Source organism: Ovis canadensis, chromosome 1 (assembly GCF_042477335.2).
Source record: "Ovis canadensis isolate MfBH-ARS-UI-01 breed Bighorn chromosome 1, ARS-UI_OviCan_v2, whole genome shotgun sequence".
Lineage (NCBI taxonomy): Eukaryota > Metazoa > Chordata > Mammalia > Artiodactyla > Bovidae > Ovis > Ovis canadensis.
In genome coordinates, this window is record NC_091245.1 from 249476329 (window position 1) to 249498837 (window position 22509).

The following is a 22509-nucleotide window of genomic DNA, read 5'->3' on the forward strand; positions in this document are numbered from 1 at the left end:
TTATGTAATAGCTTAATGGGAAACGAATTTGAAAAAGAATAGATACATGTATATGAGTAAAAAAAAAAAAAAAAGAAGAAGAAAATTCTAGCGCAGGAAATCATTCCAAAAGTTCATATTTCCCAGAAAGTATTCTCTCTTGTCCTTTTTGTCCCTTTAAACTACATTCAATTTCCTTCATCAGATTATAGTCTCAACAATTTTGACTAAGCCTATGCCTCCAGACTCTACTCTTTCCCTGTGAGCAATTCTTGTTTCCCACTCTATCCTGAGAAGGGCCTTCTCCTTCTCTTGAGGCCTCTTCTTGATGGTCCCATAATTTTCCTTCATGTCACTTCCTATTTCTAAGCACAGCTCAAACTCCACCATGACCTCCTTCACTGCCCTCATTCCATTTTAGCTCATGTTTATTGAGAACATCTGCGGTGCTTGGTGTTGTACTAAGTTCTGGAGGCAATCAAACGCTGACTAACACAGGGACCACAAAGAATTTATAATCTAGGAAGGGAGTCAATAAACCACAGCTGACAGCAACGGCGAATGCATGAGACTCCCTTGCCACGCCCAACATGACTCCAATTGCCAGTTCTTACCCACGGAGCCTAGAGTGGCCTCAGGATCCCCTTTTCAATATGAGCCTTCACAAAGCTCCTACGAGGGGGTCAGGCCTCAAAATGAACTGAATGCCACCTCCACAACCACAGTACAGGCTGGAATGAAAAAAACAGGAAAAGAATCTTCTAGAAGATTCAAGGAAAACTTTACAGAAGAGGCGCCATTTGAGACCTTAAAAAATGAATAAGTATAGAGAGAAACATGCAAATCCCAGTTAAGGGAGAAAAGTCTTAGAGGTCTCCCCTCAGAGCACGGGTCTGACAAAACAGAATTTTTTAAAACTTATTTTTAATTGGAAGACAACTGCTTTATAATGTTGTGTTGGTTTTTGCCATACAACAATGTGTATCAGCCACAAGTATACATATGTCCCCTCTGTCCCTCCCTCTTGTAAACCATAAGTACACATATACCTACTCCCAGCCCTCCCCACTCTACCTCTCTAGGTTCATGGAGCACTGGGTTGAGCTCACAGTGTTATATAGCAACTTCCCACTAGCTAGCTATTTCACATACAGTAACATGTATGTTTCAATGCTACTCTCTCAAGTCGTCCCACTCTCTCCTTCCCTTGCTGTATCTACAAGTCTGTTCTCTATGTCTGCATCTCTGGGAATCCTTAACTAAGTATCCATGTCATATTAGAGCATCTTATCACCATGTAAGTTTTAATTACAGAAGAAATGTAAGCTATGCCATTGCCCTCGAGAAACTTAACATTTTCAGGGTGATAAGATGATGCAACAAAATATACTTATTTTAATCGATTTTTAACTCCTTGATGACAATGATGCTGAGTGATTGTACTCAAAAAGTATCACTCCTTTGAAAGTCTTTAATTTTTCTCTTAGCCCTTTTGCTTATGGTAATTTCCATTTCTGACATAAAAAAAAAAACCCCTGCTATCTTTAAAGATGGCTGCATGCAACACTTTGTATTTAGAACAGACCCACATTGACCAATCTGAAGTCTTTTCTTTTTTCCATTCAAGTAAGACAAAAGTCACCTTTTTTTGCACCTCAGGAAACAAATTATATTCTTCTCCAAGTCACACTGTCTAAAGAGGACTTTTCTATGACTTCTAGAACTCTTGGCTTCACGTGTGTTCCCTTACCTACTGACAATAGAAACGTTAATCTACCTGCTCGGTATTGGTGCCAATTAAGGTATTTTGATTGCAAGCAATAAGGGCCTGCACTGGAAGTTGGCTCAAAGAATTGAGAGAGGGTTAAACAAGCAGGCTCTGGAAGGGCTGGTGCCAGGAAGGTCTGAGACCCATAATAGACACTATGATGTTCCACTTTGGAATGCTAGCTCCAAATGCCTCAGCCACCACCATCCATGGAGGACAGGCTCATTCCCAGGATGGGGAGTCTGACTGGCAGAGCCCAGGCCTCATGCCCATCCCAGTGGTCAGAGGATACCAGGAAAACAAGACCTATAGCTACAGAGAATCTCATTTGCCTTCTGCACGTCTCTGTGTTGGCATGAAGCCAAGATAAAAGTTTAAATCTGATTCCAAAGCAAATGCAAGCACTCCTGACGATCTTCTCCTGACCTGAACTAATCTCACTCAAACAAAAACACCTGAAGGTGCTTCCTTGGTGGCTCAGTGGTAAAGAACCCACCTGCCAATTCAATCCTTGATCTGGGAAGATCCCACATGTTGGGGGGCAACTAAACCCATGTGCCACAACTACTGAGCCTGTGCTCCAGAGCCTGGGAGCTGCTATTACTGAGCCCATGTGCTGCAACTACAGAAGCCGGCACACCCTAGAGCCCGTGATCTGCAATGAAGAGTAGTCCCAGCTCACCGAGACTAGAGAAAGCCGGCACAGCAACAAAGACTCAGCACAACCAAAACTAAATAAATAAATACAGATTAAGATTGATGAAAACACCAGAAGGTCATATAAACCTGACTCATAAAATCTCCCCCCAAGATCCCCATCCCCCAAACAAGACACAGCACTCACACACAACGCAAGTCCCAACATAGCAAGGGAGACTTGGGCAGTCACAAAGGCCAAGCACTGTTCTGAACAGTACACATACTGTCTCATTTAATCCTCAGAGCGACAGTATCAGATTGGTAGCATTATAATCCCCATTTTACAATTAAAGCAATTGAGGCCAAAAGCTTCCCAATAAGTGGCAGAGCTGGGATTCAAACTCAGGGAGTCTACCAAGTCCAGATCCTTCGTTACATACTGCCTTCATAGCAGTAGTCTCCATCTATTCCTTCCCATCCCTATACATCCTGCGGCCTTTTCCTGTTACAAGCTGCCCTAGAACCCTCCTTGTCAGGATAAACTGTTAGGATGAAGTGTGGATACAGGATGATCTGTCTTGTTAGAAACTCATGGAATGGGCAGAAGGGTTTGAATGAGCTTTGGGGAAGTGATATGAATTATTTCACAACAGCTTTTTTGTTTGTTTGTTTCTGGAAAATTACTTTGCTCCTATTATCTACGTATGACTTAGTCACGCGAAAGTATACACTAGGGAGATAACTGCCTACATTGTTACGGCCTATATTGCCAAATATCTCATTTAGAATGAATGCCTCAACACCAATATCAAAGTGCTGTCAGAGAAAGGAATCCATGAGTCATTTCCCAGTGCACTGGAATAAGCTGGGCCTTACCTGCTGCCAGTTTATAATTCCTTTTCTCCTGATTCTAGCCAAGAAACTCTACGTAAATAACTCACAGCAACACAGAAATTTCGGTCCAACTTGTGTCCAAGTGAGCAGTGGAGTCCTCCCCAGGGTGTTTCTGTGTCAGTGTCTGAACTTCGACCCCCAAAGCACACACTGCTGGTGCTCGGAACACACTGTAAAGTCTTCATTTTTATGCAGAAAAATTAAACCAGTATTTTCCAGAGTTGACCCTCTGAGGTCCTTTACATTACAACCTGCAGAATCCAACTCTGATATTTCTTTATTAACAAGGAAGGAATTATCATTTATAGGTGTGTGTTTTCAAGGATCCATAGAAATCTTACCTAAAACCCTAAGTTTCTACAAATTATGGATAAAAATCATTAGTACTGAAAAATATTTTCAAATGCAAAGGATGCCATAAGACAAAAATTTAACTATCAAAATGTAATACGATTTTCTTAAAAAGCATCACTAGAAAGCAAATCTATAGTTTTATCATTCTTCTAACAGCCTGTGTGCTGCCAGTGAAGGGTTCTAACAGCCAAACAGAACAAGTTAGAGTCTTTTCCTATTCACAAGAGATGGGTACCCTCACAGTACAACTAGATATTTGCTCAAGAATTATGAAGTTCCTTTGCTATCAGAGAATGGAAGAAAGCAGTATCCACTACCAGCTCCGGAAATTTTCTCACCAGAATCTTGGCACTACAAAAATTAATAACAGCACTATATATTTGCCAAGCATTTTATACTTTCCAAAGTAGATTCACATTGATCACCTCATTCTTACACATAAAGAAATCTAGACACAATGAATTTTAATTATTTATAACACTGATAAAATCCAGTCTACACTTCTTATTCCACAGAGAAAGAGCTGGCACTCAGACTGAGTAAAATGTGTTCAGAGTTCCAGACAAGTCATCAGCAATGCTGGATGAGAAGATGTACATCAAAAGAGAACTCAAAGGAAAAACTATTAAATACAGTCAAAATTAAGACACACAGGCATTAATGTGTATATGCCATGAGTTATATAGCTTTAGAAATTAACAAGATCACTATTACTATAAAAGATGTTAAGTACTGATAGTTTAATTTGTCAAAAGCAAATAAGGACAAAAGAATTTGAAAAAAAAATTAAGTTGTAGGGACTTCCCTGGCAGTCTAGTGGTTAAGACAACATGCTTTCAAGACAGGGGGCACGGATTTGACCCCTGGTCAGGGAACTAAGATTCTGCATGCTGTGTGGCATGGCCAAAAAAAAAATAGAAAAAAAATTAACTTGTAAGGGTATAATATTTTCTACGACCCTCAGAATATACCCTTTGTTTTCTTAAATTAAATCAAAGTTAGCTCTAAAGCCTACTCAGTATCACTTGAGAAGAGCAACACCAGTTGTTACATAGATGCCTTTCTACTCTCTTGGGTTATAACAGGACCTCGGAGAATATATGAGAACAGGAACAAGGAGAACCCTTGCATCATCAGTAAGCAAGAGAGATGCTTCCTCTTTTAGGTTTATGTCATACATTTAGAAGCACAGGCATCGGACATCCTGGTGGTCTAGTGGTTAAGACTCTTTATTTCCAACGCAAATTGTGTGGGTTCTCCTGGTCAGGGAACTAAGATCCCATAGGCCACATTATGGAGCCAAGTCCTGGGGCCAAAAGAGGAAAAAAAAAATTAAACTAAAAAAGGAGAAAGTCACTGGCATCCACCCTCCCCGTTACAAGCCAGAAACAGTGACCTTTCCTCCCAGGGTCAGTCCCAGTCACTTGGAACATCTCCTACAGCTGCACTCTCCCCAGCTATAAGCCTCAAAGTCATCTTGACTCTATTACTCTCTCCCTTCCAAAACCGGTAACTTACCACCAAAGCCAAATTCTGGAATATTCTTCTCCACTCCATCTTTACCTGTCACTGCCATAGTCCAGCAGTCTGTTGCCTCATAAGGGCTACCTCATGAGGTTCACTTCTGCTCTCCCTGACCCTCCTCACCCAGTCTTTGACTCTTACTTTATGCCCATCAGCTTCAACATATCTCCCTTAGGTAGAGCCAATCTAACAATGCATTGAATAAGAAATATGGAGAGAGAGAAAACAAGAAATATGGAGAGGTAGAGAAAATTTACATTGCACAGTTCAGTTCAGTTGCTCAGTCATGTTTGACTCTTTGCGACCCCATGGACTGCAGCACGCCAGGCTTCCCAGTCTATCACCAACTCCTGGAGTTTGCTCAAACTCATGTCCATTGAGTCAGCGATGCCATGCAACCATCTCATCCTCTGTCATCCCCTTCTCCTCCCATCTTCAATCTTTCCCAGCATCAGGGTCCTTTCCAACAAGCCAGCTTTTCCCACCAGGTGGCCAAACCATTGGACCTTCAGCTTCAGCATCAGTCCTTCCAGTGAATATTCAGGACTGATCTCCTTTAGGATGGACTGGTTGGGTCACCTTGCAGTCCAAGGGACTCTCAAGAGTCTTCTCCAACACCACAGTTCAAAAGCATCAAACTGCACAGCACTGGGCAAAACTCTGCTAATTTTCCTATCTTTCCCGAAAACTCCCCTCTGGGAGAAACCCTCCTTCTCTACCACAACTCCTGAACTGTCCCCTCTCTGGGCTTCAGTCTGCTGTCCTTAGTCTCTACCCTAATCATTTATCTTACATGGAGCAGTTCAACTCTTTCCTCAGCTTCTACCACGTACAGCCTTTCACCCATCACCCAACACAATTCCCACCTAAGGATCTAACTTCCTTAGAAGACAGCAGGGGAGTAGCAAGTAACAAAAGAGGACAAGATAGTTAGAGGACAAGCTCCATATGTGACTGCTTAAGAAAAAATTTTAACTGAGAAATGACTAAGCTACTGAAAGATCTTTTTTTTTTTTTTTCCCTGCACCATATGGCATGCAGGATCTTAGTTCCCCAACCAGGGGTCAAATTCAAGGCCCCTGCATTGGGAGCACTGTAGTCTTAACCACTGGACTTCCAGGAAAGTCCCTGAAAATATCTTTTTTAAATGACCATTAAGCTAAATGAGTGGCATGACCAACTCAAAGGACATGAGTTTGAGCCAACTACAGGAGACGGTAAAGGACAGGGAAGCCTGGAGTGCTGCAGTCCGTGGGGTCACAGAGTCAGACATGACTGAGCAACTGAACACCACCACCCAAAAGCTAAATGAAAATTAAACTGAAACAATGAAATTTCATTGTTCTGCCGAGAAATCTAGCACCCATAATTTAAAAAGTATAAGAGTTGGTTAGAGCAATGGTGCCAGGAAGCATAAAAACTTGCTATATGGGGTGCAAACCAGACCCCACTGGTGGGGTGCACATTCCCAGTAATCATTCCAGATCCAGGTCAAAGACCATACCCCAGTAGAATCTTCCTCCCTGAGCAGATGTTTTGCTCAGTGATGTCAAAGAAAGTCATTCAACACTCTGGTGAATGCCATTTTTCACACTGTATTTTCTGTCCACCACACCTCCATCAAGGACTAAGCATTTGGGGATGTAAGTAACAACTTTCATCAGATCATCGCTGAATACTGACTGTCCAACACACTGTTTATCTATAGTTGGTGCTCAATGAACATTTGCTATATGAATGTAAGTGTGGAAGATCATTAAAATCCTACCAAAATCTAAAACCAGGGGAATAATTTGCTCAGCAATTTTTTTCCTTTAGCCTCACAGAAATGAACTGGATTCATCTATTCACTGTCTGCTTACATCCTCTTGAAAAGGGAAGTCGCTCAGTCCTGTCTGACTCTTTGTGACCCCATGGACTGTAGCCTACCAGGCTCCTCCGTCCATGGGATTTTCCAGGCAAGAATAGTGGAGTGGGTTGCCATTTCCTTCTCCAGGAGATCTTCCCGACCCAGGGACTGAACCCTGGTCTCCCACATTGTAGGAAGACGCTTTACCGTCTGAGCCACCAGGGACGTCCTACATCCTCTTGAGTAATTGCCATCACAAACCTGGCCAGTACTAATTGTGATGACAATTACGTCACAAATAGTACTGGCTAGGTTTTTATTTTTCTGGCCTAGTTTTATTTCCTATTGATGAAATGATTTTACCTTGGATGCAATCACACTCATTTTACAACTTCCTTCTCTATTCTATCTATAAAACTCTCCCAGCTGATTTTAACCAATACTTTAAATTATTTTCAATGAGCAGTCTGTAGAAGACCTGGCTTCTCTAGACTTCTTCAGGCACTGTAAATATATGTAGAAAGAGTTAACATAAAATGACTCTCAAGGACTTCCCTGGTGGTCCAGTGGTTAAGACTCTACGCTTCCAATGCAGGGGGCCCAGGTTCAATTCCTGGTCAGGGAACTAAGATCCCACATGCTATATGGTGCAGCCAAAAAAAATTTTTAGGGACCTCCCTGGTGGTCCAGTTGCTAAGACTCCATGCTCCCAAGGCAGAGGACCTGAGTTCAATCCCTGGTCAGTGAATTAGATCCCACATGCTGCAACTAACACCTGGTGCAGCCAAATAAATAATTGAAAAAAAATTTTTTTTAATTAAGTTAAAATGACTCTCAGTTCAATTAAATTAAGTAAATAATATGGGATTGCTCAGTATTCAATACTATGTTAAGCATCATAAGAGATGTAAAAGAAATACTAGATGAATTCTCTGTACTCAAAAAGTTTACATTCATTCAATTGTTCATTCAGCCAATAATTACTGAAGACCAACTATGCACTTTGCCTAATGCTAAGCACTAAGAAAAGCATCAAGACATCAAATCTCTGATCTGGGCATTCCAGGAGCTTACACACAAGTCAAGGGGGATGTAAAACACACAAATAGAAAGTTAAATTGCAATGTTAGTGTTACACCTGCAATCAATAGCATTCATCAGGAAAAAATGTTAAAAACAATATAAATAATGTTAAGACCACTTTTAAGATGTTCCGAGAGATGTCACTAGGCAGATGGCATGGTTGTGGTCTGGACACAAAGAATTAAGAGGGAGAGGTTTTTGTGTACCCCAATGATCCAGGGAGTGTTTCAGGGAGAAATGAGAACTGGGGACAGGCAGTATGTTATCTCAGGTACAACAGAATGAAGTTGATCAATAGTAACTTACTGTTTACATTCCCTCTTCCCATACCCTCCATCATTTCACTATTACCAGGTGGATTTGGAACGGATTCAAGCTCTTAAAGAAGGGACACCACATGGACTACAGACGAAGTAGAGATTCTGACACTTCTGCAGATGGCAGCAGAGAGGGACAGCCACACCCAGGGACTAAGCAGGAACTGAAGTCTCAGCAGAAGCCAGTGACAGAGAAACACAGCCCTGAGCTAAACTCTCATACCCACGAAATTTCTGAAAACTAAGTACCACACGGGAAGACCACTGAGTTCAATTTTAAATGACTGAATTTTACTCTGTACAACTAAAAAAAGTCTTCCTCTATAAGGGTACTGATGACAATGAAACTGTGTACAACAATAAAAACATTTCTTACACAACAAAATTTTGAGGCTTGGGAATTAAAATTCTGCTACAGAGGTTCTTAACATCAAATATAATACAAGGTAGTATATCATTACATTCCACAATGAGCCTCAAAGACAAAGATGGTATGGCTAGAATGTAGTGTATACATAATAAACACCACATCCAAGCAGTTTTTTTTTAAGCAGGTCTTGAGTGAGTGAGTGAAGTTGCTCAGTCGTGTCTGACTCTTTGCGACCCCATGGGCTGTAGCCTACCAGGCTCCTCTGTCCATGGGATTTTCCAGGCAATAGTCCTGGAGTGGATTGCCATTTCCTTCTCCAGGGGATCTTCCCAACCCAGGGATCGAACCCAGGTCTCCTGCATTGTAGACAGAAGCTTTACCGTCTGAGCCACCAGGGAAATCCTTACGTTTACTTATATAGTTCCATTTCTGGTGCTCTTCACTCCTTTGTATAGGTCTATATTTCTGTATTGCCATGTGGCATCATTTTCTTTCTGCCTGATGGACTTCCTGTAACATTTCTTGTAGTGCAGTTTTGCTGGTGATGAATTTTTTCAATTTTTACATGTTTGAAAAGTCGAATTCATCTTTGTTTTTGAAATATATTTTTGTTAAGTATGGAATTGTAGGTTAGGGACTTCCCTGGCTGTCCAGTGGTTAAGACTCTACGCTCTCAATGCAGGGGTTGTGGGTTCAGTCCCTTGCTGGAGAACTAGGATCCCACATACAGTTTTGTGTGACCAAAAAAAAAATTATAGGTCAAAGGTTTTTCTTCCAATACTTTAATGATGATCCTCCACTGTCTTGTATACTTTTGTTTTCAACAAGAAATTTGTATCATCTTTATCTTTCTTCCTCTATACGTAATATGCCTTTGTTCTTTGGTATCTTTTAAGATCGTTATCACTGCTTTTGAACAATTTTGTGCTTTGATGTAATCTTCCTTACACATCTTTTGCTGGGGTTAATTGAGCTTCTTGGATCTGTAGGATTACACTTTTCATCAAATCTGGAAATTTTTTAACCATGATTTTCAAATATTTTTCCTGTTCTCCCTCGTCTTTCAGGGACTCTAAATGCATGTATATTAGGTGACTGGAACTTGTCCCACAAATCACTGATATTTTAATTTTTTTGTAATTCTTTTCTCTATTTTATTCTGGATAGTTTCTAAGGCCCTGGCTTCGAAGTCACTATTCTTTTCTTCTACATTGTCTCAGTTCAGTTCAGTCACTCAGTCGTATCTGACTCTTTGCAACCCCATGAATCGCAGCACGCCAGGCCTCCCTGTACATTGTCTAATCTGCCCTTAAACCAATCTACTGTATTGTTCATCTCAGATGTTATAATTTTCTGTCTAGAAGTTCAATATGGGTCTATTAAAATATTTTCCATGTCTCCATATGGAATCTAACAATCCTTTTATTGTCATTGTCTGGTAATCATAATACCTGTCTCAGTTTCCAGGTCAGTTTTGTTTGATAGATTTCTTCTCTTATTAATGGGTCATTATTTTCCTGCTTCTTTGTATGCCTGGTAAATTTTGATTGGATGAGACACTGTAAAATTTACTTTTTTGAGTAACTGATATTCTTGCATCCCTATAATTATTCTTAACTTTGTACTGTGATTAAAAAGACTGAACATTAAAACTTCCATTTTAACCACTTTTAAGTTTACAGTTCAGTAAACTAAGCATATTCAGATTGTCATACAACTGATCTTTAAATTTTTTCATCTTGAAAAAGTGAAAATCTATACCCATAAAATACTAGCACTCCCCTCGCCCAGGCCCTTGGCAACTATCTTTCTACTTCCTGTTTTTATGGCTTTGATTAATTTAAATACTTCATATGAATGGAGTCATATAGTATTTGTCCTTTTGTTATTCCACTTGGCATAATGTCCTTGAGGTTCACCCATGTTGCAGCATGTGACAGAACTTCTTTTTTTAAGGTGCATATTATTTCACTGTATATATATCACATAGTCTTTATCCATTCACCTCTTGATGGACATTTGGGTTGCTTCCATCTTTTGGCTAGTGTAAATAATGTTGCAATGAACATGAAAGTGAAAGTGAAAGTCGCTTTTTGCGACTCTTCTGTCCGACTGTTTGCAACCCCATGGGCTATACAGTCCATGAAATTCTCCAGGCCAGAATACTGGAGTGGGTAGTCTTTCCTTTTTCCAGGGGATCTTCCCAACCTAGGGATTGAACCCAGGTCTCCCGCATTGCAGGTTGATTCTTTACCAGCTGAGCCACAAGGAAAGCCCAAGAATACTGGAGTGAGCAGCCTAACCCTTCTTCAACGGATCTTCCTGACCCAGGAATCCAACTGGGGTCTCCTGCATTGCACGCGGATTCTTTATCAACTGAGCTATCAGGGAAGCCCTGCGATATCTCTTTGAGGTATTGCCTTAAATTATTCTCAATATACACTCAGAAATGGGTTTACTGGATTCATATGATAATTCTATTTTTTATTTTTTGAGGAAGCATACTGTTTTCCATTATAGCTCCATCATTTCTCATTCCCACCAGCAGTGCACAAAGGTTTCAATTTCACCACACCCATAATCACACTTGTTCCTTTGATATTAGCCATTCTAATGAGTGTGAGGTGATTTTGTGGGTTTAATTTACATTTCTCTTATGAATAGTAATATTGAATATCTCTGTATATGCTTATTGGCCACATGGATATATTCTTTGGAGAATTGCTAATGCAAGTCCTCTGTTCATTTTTAATAGGGTTATAGGCATACTTCATTTTATTGTGCTTTGCTTTATTGCACTTCACAGATATTGCATTTTTTTTTTTTTTTTACAGATTGAAGGTTTGTGGCAACCCTTCATCATCAGATGATTAGTAATTTTTAGCAATAGAGGATTTTTAAAATTAATTATATACATTGGGGCATAATGCTATGCACACTTAATAAACTATAGTATAGTATAAATGTAACTTTTACATGCACTGAGAAATGAAAAAATTCATATGACTTACTTTATTGCAGTATTTGCCTTCTCATGATGGTCTGGAACCAAATCAGAAGTTCCCTATATGTTTTATAGGGAACTGATATTAAACTTATGTCAGCTATATTATTTGCAAATATTTTTTTCCATTCCATAGTTGCCTTTTCTGATGACTATTTCCTTTGAGACACAGAAGTTTTAAAGTTTGATGTAGTCCCACCTGTCTACTTTTGTTTTTGTTGTCATATTCAACAAATCATCACCAAATATAATGTCCTGAAGCTTTTCCTCTATGTATTTTTTGAGGAGCTTTGCAATTTTAGGTATTACTTTTAGGTCTTTGATGCACTTTAATTTCTGTATATTGTATTAGGAGAGCCCAACTTCATTTTTTCTGCATGTAGATATCCAGTTTTCCTAACACCAGTTATTAAAGAGACTGTCTTCTCCTCGTTGTGTAGTCTTGGGACCCTTATCAAAAATCATTTGGCCAGATACACAAGGGTGAATTCCTGGGCTCTCTATTCTGGCCCATTGGTCTATATTCCAGTATAGTACAATTTTGATTATTATTGTTTTGTAGTAAGTTTTGAAATTGGGAAATGTGAGTCTTACAACCTTGTCTTCCTTTTTCAAGGCTGTTTTGGCTACTTAGTACCCACTGAGATCTCATATAACTTTTTTTTCTATTCCTGAAAAAAAAAAAAAAGCCCTATAACCACTCTTGATCTTTGTTCTCAAATGCAGAAAAATCCTTGGGAAGGGTTTGATCTTTTGGGGGTCTTATGTTTAAGCTCTGATAGGCAGGACAAAGCAGAGTTTAGTCTTGGGCTGTGGTTCCTCAGCAGGAGATGATTATGCTCCCCAGAGGACATCTGGCAATGTCTGACTCGCATGAGTGAAGAGGTGTTATAGACATCTAGTGTTGAGACCACCATAGGGTGTTGAGACCAGAGATGCTGCTAAATACCATACCATGCACAGAAGATCCCTTTGTAACAAAGAGTTATCCAGTGCAAAATTTCCATGGTGCTGAGGCTGAAAAATCATGCTCTAAGGGCTAATAGTTCCCCACTATTACTACTGAGATAAGATGCTTCTGAATAGTCTATCCAATACCCTTTTGGACTATTTAAATTTACAAATACTCATTTATATATACATACCTAGGCTGTATACTGTCACCCTGTTTATTTAACTTCTATGCAGAGTACATCATGAGAAACGCTGGACTGGAAGAAACACAAGCTGGAATCAAGATTGCCGGGAGAAATATCAATAACCTCAGATATGTAGATGACACCATCCTTATGGCAGAAAGTGAAGAGGAACTAAAAAGCCTCTTGATGAAAGTGAAAGAGGAGAGTGAAAAAGTTGGCTTAAAGCTCAACATTCAGAAAACGAAGATCATGGCATCTAGTCCCATCACTTCATGGGAAATAGATGGGGAAACAGTGGAAACACTGTCAGACTATTTTTGGGGGCTCCAAAATAACTTCAGATGGTGATTGCAGCCATGAAATTAAAAGACTCCTTGGAAGAAAAGTTATGACCAACCTAGATAGTATATTCAAAAGCAGAGACATTACTTTGCTGACTAAGGCCCGTCTAGTCAAGGCTATGGTTTTTCCTGTGGTCATGTATGGATGTGAGAGTTGGACTGTGAAGAAAGCTGAGCGCCGAAGAATTGATGCTTTTGAACTGTGGTATTGGAGAAGACTCTTGAGAGTCCCTTGGACTGCAAGGAGATCCAACCAGTCCATTCTGAAGGAGATCAGCCCTGGGATTTCTTTGGAAGAAATGATGCTAAAGCTGAGACTCCAGTACTTTGGCCACCTCATGCGAAGAGTTGACTCACTGGAAAAGACTCTGATGCTGGGAGGGATTGGGGGCAGGAGGAGAAGGGGACGACAGAGGATGAGATGGCTGGATGGCATCACCGACTCGATGGACGTGAGTCTGAGTGAACTCCGAGAGTTGGTGATAGACAGGGAGGCCTGGCGTGCTGCAATTCATGGGGTCGCAAAGAGTCGGACATGACTGAGCGACTGAACTGAACTGAACCTAGGTACATGTATGATTATTTAATGGAATGATGGCATAGATTCTAAACATTCTTTTAATAGCTACATAAAACAGAAAAGGCAAATGAAAACAATGACCTAAAATCCTCAACCCATCAGGCTGCCAAAAATAAAACTGACGGAGACACAAACTGGAGAGAGCATAAGAGATCGGTCATTCTGCCGCCATAGTGCTCTCCAAAGTAGTATATCTAAAAGAGGTGAAGCTATGCATATTCTATGACCCACAATCCTACTTCTAGCAATTCATCCCAGAGGAACTCTTGTATAAATAAGTCAAAGTATAGGTAAAAGCACACCATTATTTATAGTATCAAAAAACTGGAAACAACCTGAATGTCTATCATCAGAAGACTAGATAATGTTAGAATATTCATTTAGTGAAATACTCCACAACAAGTTAAAATGAAGTAGTTATCTGTATTAATATGAAAAAAAATCATGGACATATATGTTAAATGAGAAAGCTGTATAGCAGATATTTGTAAACAGTTTCAAGTACTTTATATTATTAATGAAAAGTGTTCATGGAAAAATAGTAAGATGGACAGAAAGAATAACTAACACATGCCAATTTCAGATGAGGAAAGGGATTAAATGGGAGAGGGCCTTCAATCATATCATTAGTGTTTTATTTCTTAAAGAAAATAAAGAGCTGATACATACAAATTGCTGACATTTCTTAAATCAGGGTAGAGAAAATGAGTGTATATTATATTATTCTATTCTTCTGCATGCTTTATTTTACAATTTAAAATATTAAAGAAAATTTGAAAAGAATAATATTACATTAGGAAACATCCTACAACAATATGTATACAGTGGTCCTGCTTTCCATAGAGCATCTTACTTAATCATCCTTTTTATTTGGTCTTAAGAAAATATAGTAGAAAGCTTCTTTTCAGACTAAATTATATAGCAACTTCCCTAAGCTAAAATTTAAATTTGGAAATAAGAGGAAATGCTTAAGAGTGTCAGGATTTTTTTCTTCAGTTCAGTTGCTCAGTTGTGTCCAACTCTTTGTGACCCCATGAACCAAAGCACACCAGGCCTCCCTGTCCATCACCAACTGCCAGAGTCTACCCAAACCCATGTCCACTGAGTTGGTGATGCCCTCCAACCATCTCATCCTCTAAGTTTAAATAAAATACATCTGGAATGAAAGGCTAAATGATGAATGGGGGTTATAACAGCAGATCTGCGTGGACACAGGGATGCACAAACATGGAACAGTGTAATTTCTTTTTTTTTTACAGTTGATACTATGCACACACTAAGAGAATCTACTGCCAGGCACTTGATATAAATTATCTCTAATCCTTAAACCTACCTCCCAAAGTAGTGGTTACATCTATTTTTACTGATAAAGAAACTCAAGTTCTCTAAGGTTAAGAAACTTGCCCAATACCACTCAGCTGGTGAGCACTAGAGTCATATAATCAAACAAGTGTCAAGGTCCATGTCGCCACTGTTCCATATAAGGCTGGGCCCAGGAAGGTATGCTGGACCTGCCCCAGGGTAATTTAATCATTCTGCTTACAGAGTTAGTCTGGCCCTACCCAACTTCCGCAATCTTAGAAAATTTTACTTAATTCTAGTATCTTAAAATAACTTAAATAGGTTGATTCCATGGTTTTTTTTTTTTGCATGTTTTAATGTGACAGGTTTTTCCTATAACTCTGTTTATTCAGTTAGTATAAACATGTCAGGCAAATTTACTAGAGATTTTATTCTTAGCTAATAATAATGACCTCAACTTTGTGAAAGAAAAAATAAGTATGAAACTGATTCTTCATAGTGGCCTAAAAGCAAAGACTAAAGACAACCACCAACATGTCCCATATGCAAGAGAATTAAGTCTTACACGCTTTCTAATTCATAAAGCACTTTCACATATGACCTTCAAGTCTCACATCAACCCAGTGAGTTAAGCAAAACTGAAAATATTATCATGATTATACACACACACACACACACTTACAATAGTATTGGGCTGACCAAAAAATTCGCTCAGATTTTTCTGCAATATCTTATGGAAAAAGGTTTTTGGCCAATCCAATATTATGTTTCCTCATATTATTTTATTCTCATTTTACATGAGGATAAAACAGGTAAACAGGTAAGGTAAATCTATACAGCCTAGGTCATCCACTGATGTCAAAGATGGTACTATTTTCATTGTGCCTGGGGCCCAGGCTCATATTCCATGGAGGGTGAATGGAGGGGAAGGAGGCTTCCGAGGGAGGGGAGATACATATATATATATATACACACACACACACACATACAGTGTTATGACTGATTCACACTGTTGTACACAAAAACCAATACAACATTGTAAGGCAATTTTCCTCCAATTAAAAAATAAAATAAACCATATTGCCTCTTGCATCATATCTGCTAAGGGTATTATAAAATCCTTCTAATTAACAATAAACTTTTTTTAAAAAATCACCTTATTTTTTCAAATTTATTTTTACATGGGCTCTAGTGTATATCACATATACATTAAGTAGCGCTTGAATACATTAGTAAGTTAAAAATGTATACCTTGAAAGTGTTGTGTATACAAAACAAAGTTGTTTTTTTTAACTGACGGGAGTAGAACAATTAAAAAAGCTTATGTTCACCTGAAACTAACCCAACATTGTAAGTCAATTATAGTACATATAAAATAAAAATGTAAAGAAAAAAGAAATAGGAAAAAAGCCTAAAGGCCACTACTCCAAGGAAAAAGCACTCAACTTTCCACCTCCGCTGGAATAGATAAAAGGATGGTTCTCCTCATTTGCTCCTACTAGTTAATGACAGCATGGCTTCTATCCTGCAAGACTGAGAACTAAGTCAGAAACTTTTGGAAGGAAAGAAAAAGAAGGACTATAGCAACCTCAGTGCTTAAGAAGAATGTCATCAGAAAAGGCCAGCAAACTTTCACCATTCTCAAAGCAATTCAGGCCCAGGCACACTGGATATTAGAGATTAAAATCAGCACTTAGAAGAAAAAAACAGGCATCAGGCAGTCAGTGGAATATATTCAGGAGTCCAAGATACATGCGCCTGCAGTGCACGCCTAACCAAGTATACTGCTCCCTCCCTCTTCATCGGCTCCTATTACTTATTACTAGGGTCCTTAGCAATAGGGGCTTTTATAGCATTGACCAGTAAAGCAGCACGAACAGGGACTTTTAAATGGCTAGATAAGGCCACACCATTAGCAACATTTGTAGCTACGCAAAGTAACATAATAAGGGTAATCAAATATCATGCTTTGGGTGGTAAACTGATCTAAACTGGGAATCATAAAGGAATGTCATCCCCCTCCTCCACAAGAACACAACTGAACACTTGGCTTGTTCATTATGAAAGGACTGGCAGGAGGGCACAGCCTTTGTTGGACTCTGGGCACAATACAGGAAAGAGAATTCAATTCTGGCTCCTGAGAAAGCCTTCAAGAGTTGGTGCCTCTTTTGTTTTTTTAAGAATTATGTGGAATTTGTCCATGGCACTCAGTCTCCAGAGTTAATTGGTCATGATGTGTTTGTCTCTCTAGTAAGAGCCAGAGTCACCCTATTCTATGATGACTACGAATAAACAGTTGACTGCTTCACAGAGCTCAACAGTCAGGTCTTAACTTTCTACTTCAGTGTGAGACCTCAGGTCACTGCACAAAGGAAACACACTTATAGCTTTTTAAAAGCGGGTCTCTCTCAAGAAAACTCAAGAGTCTTTCATTCTCTGGCAATAAGATCAATGCAAATTGCCAGTGATACCAGTATCTAGGTTTCCTCGACATGTATCATTCAAGAGCGTCTCAGTGTTACAGGGCTGGGAACTGTACATTTTCTGCTTTACTGAGAAAAAGAGCTAAACTAAGGCAGCTACAGACACCGAGGCTATGTGGGGTAAAGATACGTAGATTCTTCAGCCAATTTCAGAAACCATTAAAAAGGCTCATTGAAAGGCAACCTGTTTTTCTAGAATTTGCACACAGTTTATAGGAAGCCCTTTCTGAAAGCGTACATACAGTCTCTTCTCAAATTCAGTGAAACAGTGAAAATAGGCTTTGAAGCAGAAGCCCTATCTCCAAGACTTCAAAATATAGGTAAGTGAAAATGATAAAGAATTTATTTCAAATAAGATGTTTTCCTCAGACTCCAGGTGGATGTATATAATTGTGTCATAGCCCTGCTACTGCTGCTGCTAAGTCGCTTCATTCGTGTCCAACTCTGTGAGACCCCAGAGACAGCAGCCCACCAGGCTCCGCCATCCCTGGGATTCTTCAGGCAAGAACACTGGAGTGGATTGCCATTTCCTTCTCCAATGCATGAAAGTGAAAAGTGAAAGTGAAGTCGCTCAGTCGTGTCTGACTCTTTGCAACCCCATGGACTGCAGCCTACTAGGCTCCTCCATCCATGGGATTTTCCCGGCAAGAGTACTGGAGTGGGGTGCCATTGCCTTCTCCGTGTCATAGCCCTAGCACCTACAATATCCTCTATTGATATTTGTTTTATATATCTGTAGGAATTCTTTAAGAAAAAAAGAGGAGTTTTGCTTCTACATGACTAAACTATAGACTACAAGCACTGTTTCATCAGAATGAAAGAATCAGGCTTTGAAGCAATAATACATACACATTCTAGATGACACAAAAAGAGAATATTCAGTCATATTAACATTTTCCTAAAATTGCATATATCTTTCTAAACGGAAAATTAATGCCAAAGCAAAAATTATTAATTTAATTTATCAAACCCTGAATAAACCAAAACAGTCCTTTCTTACCCAACGAGTATTGCTTAAGAAAGAAATAATTTTTAAGACAGAGATTAAGAGAATTAAAAATTATATGACTCTCACATCATGGTCACTGTGCACTGATTATGTAGAGTTACCCAGACTCCCAAAGCAAGAATGCACTAAAACCAGCAACAACAAACATGAGGAGGTTTATCTCAATTTAACAATCACATTTTTAAAAAGCAGCTCTAGAATCTGAGGCTGTATTTTCCTATTAACATAAGGAAAATTTTGCATACCTGTTTCTGTTGGTGTGATCACCTGAGATTTGGACATCCAAAGAGAACAATTCAGAATATTCAAAATTCAGTCACTTTAAACTATGTCTATTTCCAAATAATTCTGTCAAAGTCAGTATCTGACCAAAGGAAACAAGCAACTAACTCCACACTTAAGTATTCTGCCTACTACTATAGATTTCAATCTCAAAATACAATTGGTCTCAAGCAGTAAGGTCAATTTGCACTGGGTGTGGTTTGGAACTATAAAAAAAAAAAAGGCAAAAATGTGAATGTCATCATCTTATCTGTTTGATTATGACTATACAGCTTAAAATATACCATGATATTTACCATATACCTATTTAAGTACATATACATGTCAGGATACTCACCTTTTAGAAGAAGGAAGAAGTTCCTACGACATGGGCTGCCTGCCCTACGAGGTCTTACATGAATTTTATAAATATTCCTTTGCCACTGTAGCTTTCCTTCCCCATGTGAAAAATCATTAACAATTATGTATACATTGACATTCATAAAATGATAAGGAAACTGTGTTAAACTTTACAAACTGAAACAACAACAAAACCCTACAGCCTACTGAGTTTTTAAAAAAAAATAGTCACTGGGCTAATTTCAATCAAAGGTACAGCATTAGCTTTGAACAGTAAATAGAAACATTACATAGAATGAAACAGTGTTAAAGCTGGAAAGTGCCCTGAAGGATTGTAATTCAACTCTCCAGTACTCTTGCCTGGAAAATCCCATGGACGGAGGAGCCTGGTGGGCTGCAGTCCACGGGCTCGCTAAGAGTTGGGCACAACTGAGTGACTTCACTTTCACTTTTCACTTTCATGCCTTGGAGAAGGAAATGGCAACCCACTCCAGTGTTCTTGCCTGGAGAATCCCAGGGACGGGGGAAGCCTGGTGGGGAGCCAGAGTTGGACACAACTGACGCGACTTAGCGGCAGCAGCTACTTTTTAAGTGAGTGAAGGTTTACTCATAAAGTTTATAATACATTTTCACTAAATGATTACTTCTCTGAAGACAAAGTCTGAAACACCTTTTATGATGGCTCCATAAACGTAAAGAATGGAACAAAACTGCTTCATAAAGTGAACGAAAAAGTTATATTACAAGCCAGTTTTAAAAAAAAGTACGTACCTACTGTATGATTCCAATTACATGAAATTTTAGAAAATGCAAACTAATCGATGGTAACAGAAGCTAGATCAATGGTTGCCTGGAACAGGGGATGAAGGAGGGATGGACTGCAAAGGGACAGGAGGAAACTTTAAGGAGTGATGAAAATGTTCTGCATCGTGGCTGTGCTGATGATTTTAAGGGTGTATACTCTGTCACAACATGCCAAGGACTTCCCTGGGGGTCCAGTGATTGGGGATCCACATGCTAGTGAGGGGGTTGGGGGGTGGGGTATGTGCTTGCATGCTCAGTCCTGTCCAACTCTCTGCAATCCCATGGAGCCCATCAGGCTCCTCTGTCCATGGAATTTTCCAGGAAGGAATACTGGAGTGGGTTGCCATTTCCTTCTCCAGGGGATCTTCCTAACCCAGGGATCAAACCTGAGCCTCTCGTGTCTCCTGCATTCGCAGTGGATTCTTTACCATTGCGCCACCTGGGACCCTAGTGCGGGGGACATGGGTTTAATCCCTGGTCCGGGAAGATTCCACATGCCGCAGAACAGGGCAGATATGCCCCTATGCCACAACTACTGAAACCAGTGCACTCTAGAGCCTGCGAGCCGCAACAAGAGAAGCCACAGCAATGAGAAGTCCACACAACACCTAGAGAGTAGACCCCTGCTCACTGCAACTAGAGAAAGCCTGCTTGCAGCAATGAAGATCTAGCACATCCAGAAAGAAAAAAGTCCACTTTAAATGGGTGCAGCCTATTACACCTAACTTACTCTTCAGTGATGGCTAAAAATGCACATACATATATTTAAATATTTGAAAGGTACCTGTAATGAAGAAAGGCTTTCTCTTGCTCTGTATGGCCACAAGATGGTAGAACCAGATCCATCAAGCAGAAATACCAAGAAACAAATTCCACATCAACATAAGGAAACATATCCTAGCCAAGTGTTCCACAACCAACCTGGGCTGTCTCTGGAACACTGGGGGTCTCCTCACTGGGTCTGCTCCAACTTAGGCTCAAAGTACATTTGGGGCAGATGATGTTGTTTTGGGGTTTCTTACATAGAAAATTGGATGAAGTGACCATTAAAGTTTCTTGCACTGAAAGTTCCATTATTTCAAGGATGATTATTCATGAATAGATGTTTGTGACCCTGTGGCTGTGGTGTGGAATTCTGCCCACCTCTTAATTAGGCTATTTATTTGCCATGTCTTATTCCGCACCCCCCCCCACCCCCACAACCGGTGGCTCAGAAGGTAAAAGCGTCTGCCTACAACACAGGAGACCTAGGTTCGATCCCTGGGTTGGGACGATCTCCTGGAGAAGGAAATGGCAACCCATTCCAGTATCCTTGCCTGGAAAATTCCATGGACGGAGGAGCCTGGCAGGCTGCAGTCCACGGGGTCCTGAAAAGTCGGACACAACTGAGCGACATTTATTTGTTTATTTCCCCCAAAGACTTTACTTCTCAAGAGAAGTCATTATCCACCCAATACATCCTTTTAAAAAGAAAAATATTCTGTGTATTTTCTGATTTTTGAAAAGAAATCTATAAATGAAATATTTGTAAAATAAAAAATTTAAGTTGCATTCAAGCACACTATTTAGAAACAACTAGAGCCAATGGGTTATGAATTTCCAGTCTTTCATCTACACACATGTGCAAGGATGCACTTTTTTTTTTCTTTTTACAAAGTTGGCATTTTTCAGTACATAGTTAATTCTATTAAGAAGTTTTCCATATAGTTAAGCATTTTTTTTTGAAACATGCCTTCATGGCTTCATAATGGTCCACATTATGACTATACCATGATTTATTTAAGCACTCATATTGGTTAGGCAAGGTTGTTTCCAATCCTTTACATTTAGAAATAATGTTTTGACATCCTTGAACACAGAGAATGAATACAGAATAAGAACTACAGCCCTGAATCCAACTATTCTAACATTTTATCCATCTCATTTTGCTACAAGCAATTTCACTTTACACTCAGCTAAGAAAGTGTTGTGGTAGACAGCTAAAATATGTGGTATGGGGACTGCCACCTTTGCTGACAACAGTTTTTGGTGGTGTTTTTTTTGTTTTTGTTTTTTTTGAGTACACTACTATGAACCTCAACCAAAGTTCCAGAGAAAATATAAAATATACTAATTTGATCTCAATAAAAAATATGTAGAAACAGATGTGGTGCCAAGTCATCAATCAGGGTCAAGTGCCTGGTACAGTTTTAAAAACTTGTGGGTATTTGAGGCAAAGGGGTTGTTTGAACCCTTAACATATTCAATAAATATTGAGAAATAATCTGACTCAAAGTAGCTTTTTAACTCAAACTATCAAATAAAGCAAGAATATTTAGAAAAGAATTTACCGTTCTGTGCTTAAATGCACATTCAGGGCAAGAGAGATTTTTTTAAATCTCTGTAAACCCACATGGGGCTTCAGGTGGCTCAGGGATAAAGAACCTGCCTGCCAATGCAGGAGACCGAG

The 22509-nt window shown here is 39.5% G+C and overlaps 1 protein-coding gene and 1 non-coding gene across 3 annotated transcripts in view; one reads left to right on the top strand and one right to left on the bottom strand.

Moving 5' to 3' along the window:
• The window catches only part of PLS1 (plastin 1), a 126780-nt gene that overhangs the window by 74442 nt on the left and 29829 nt on the right, over window positions 1-22509 (bottom strand). The window lies entirely within an intron of this gene.
• TRNAG-UCC (transfer RNA glycine (anticodon UCC)) lies at window positions 7560-7632 on the top strand. The gene has a single exon. It is a non-coding gene; the product is annotated as a tRNA-Gly (tRNA).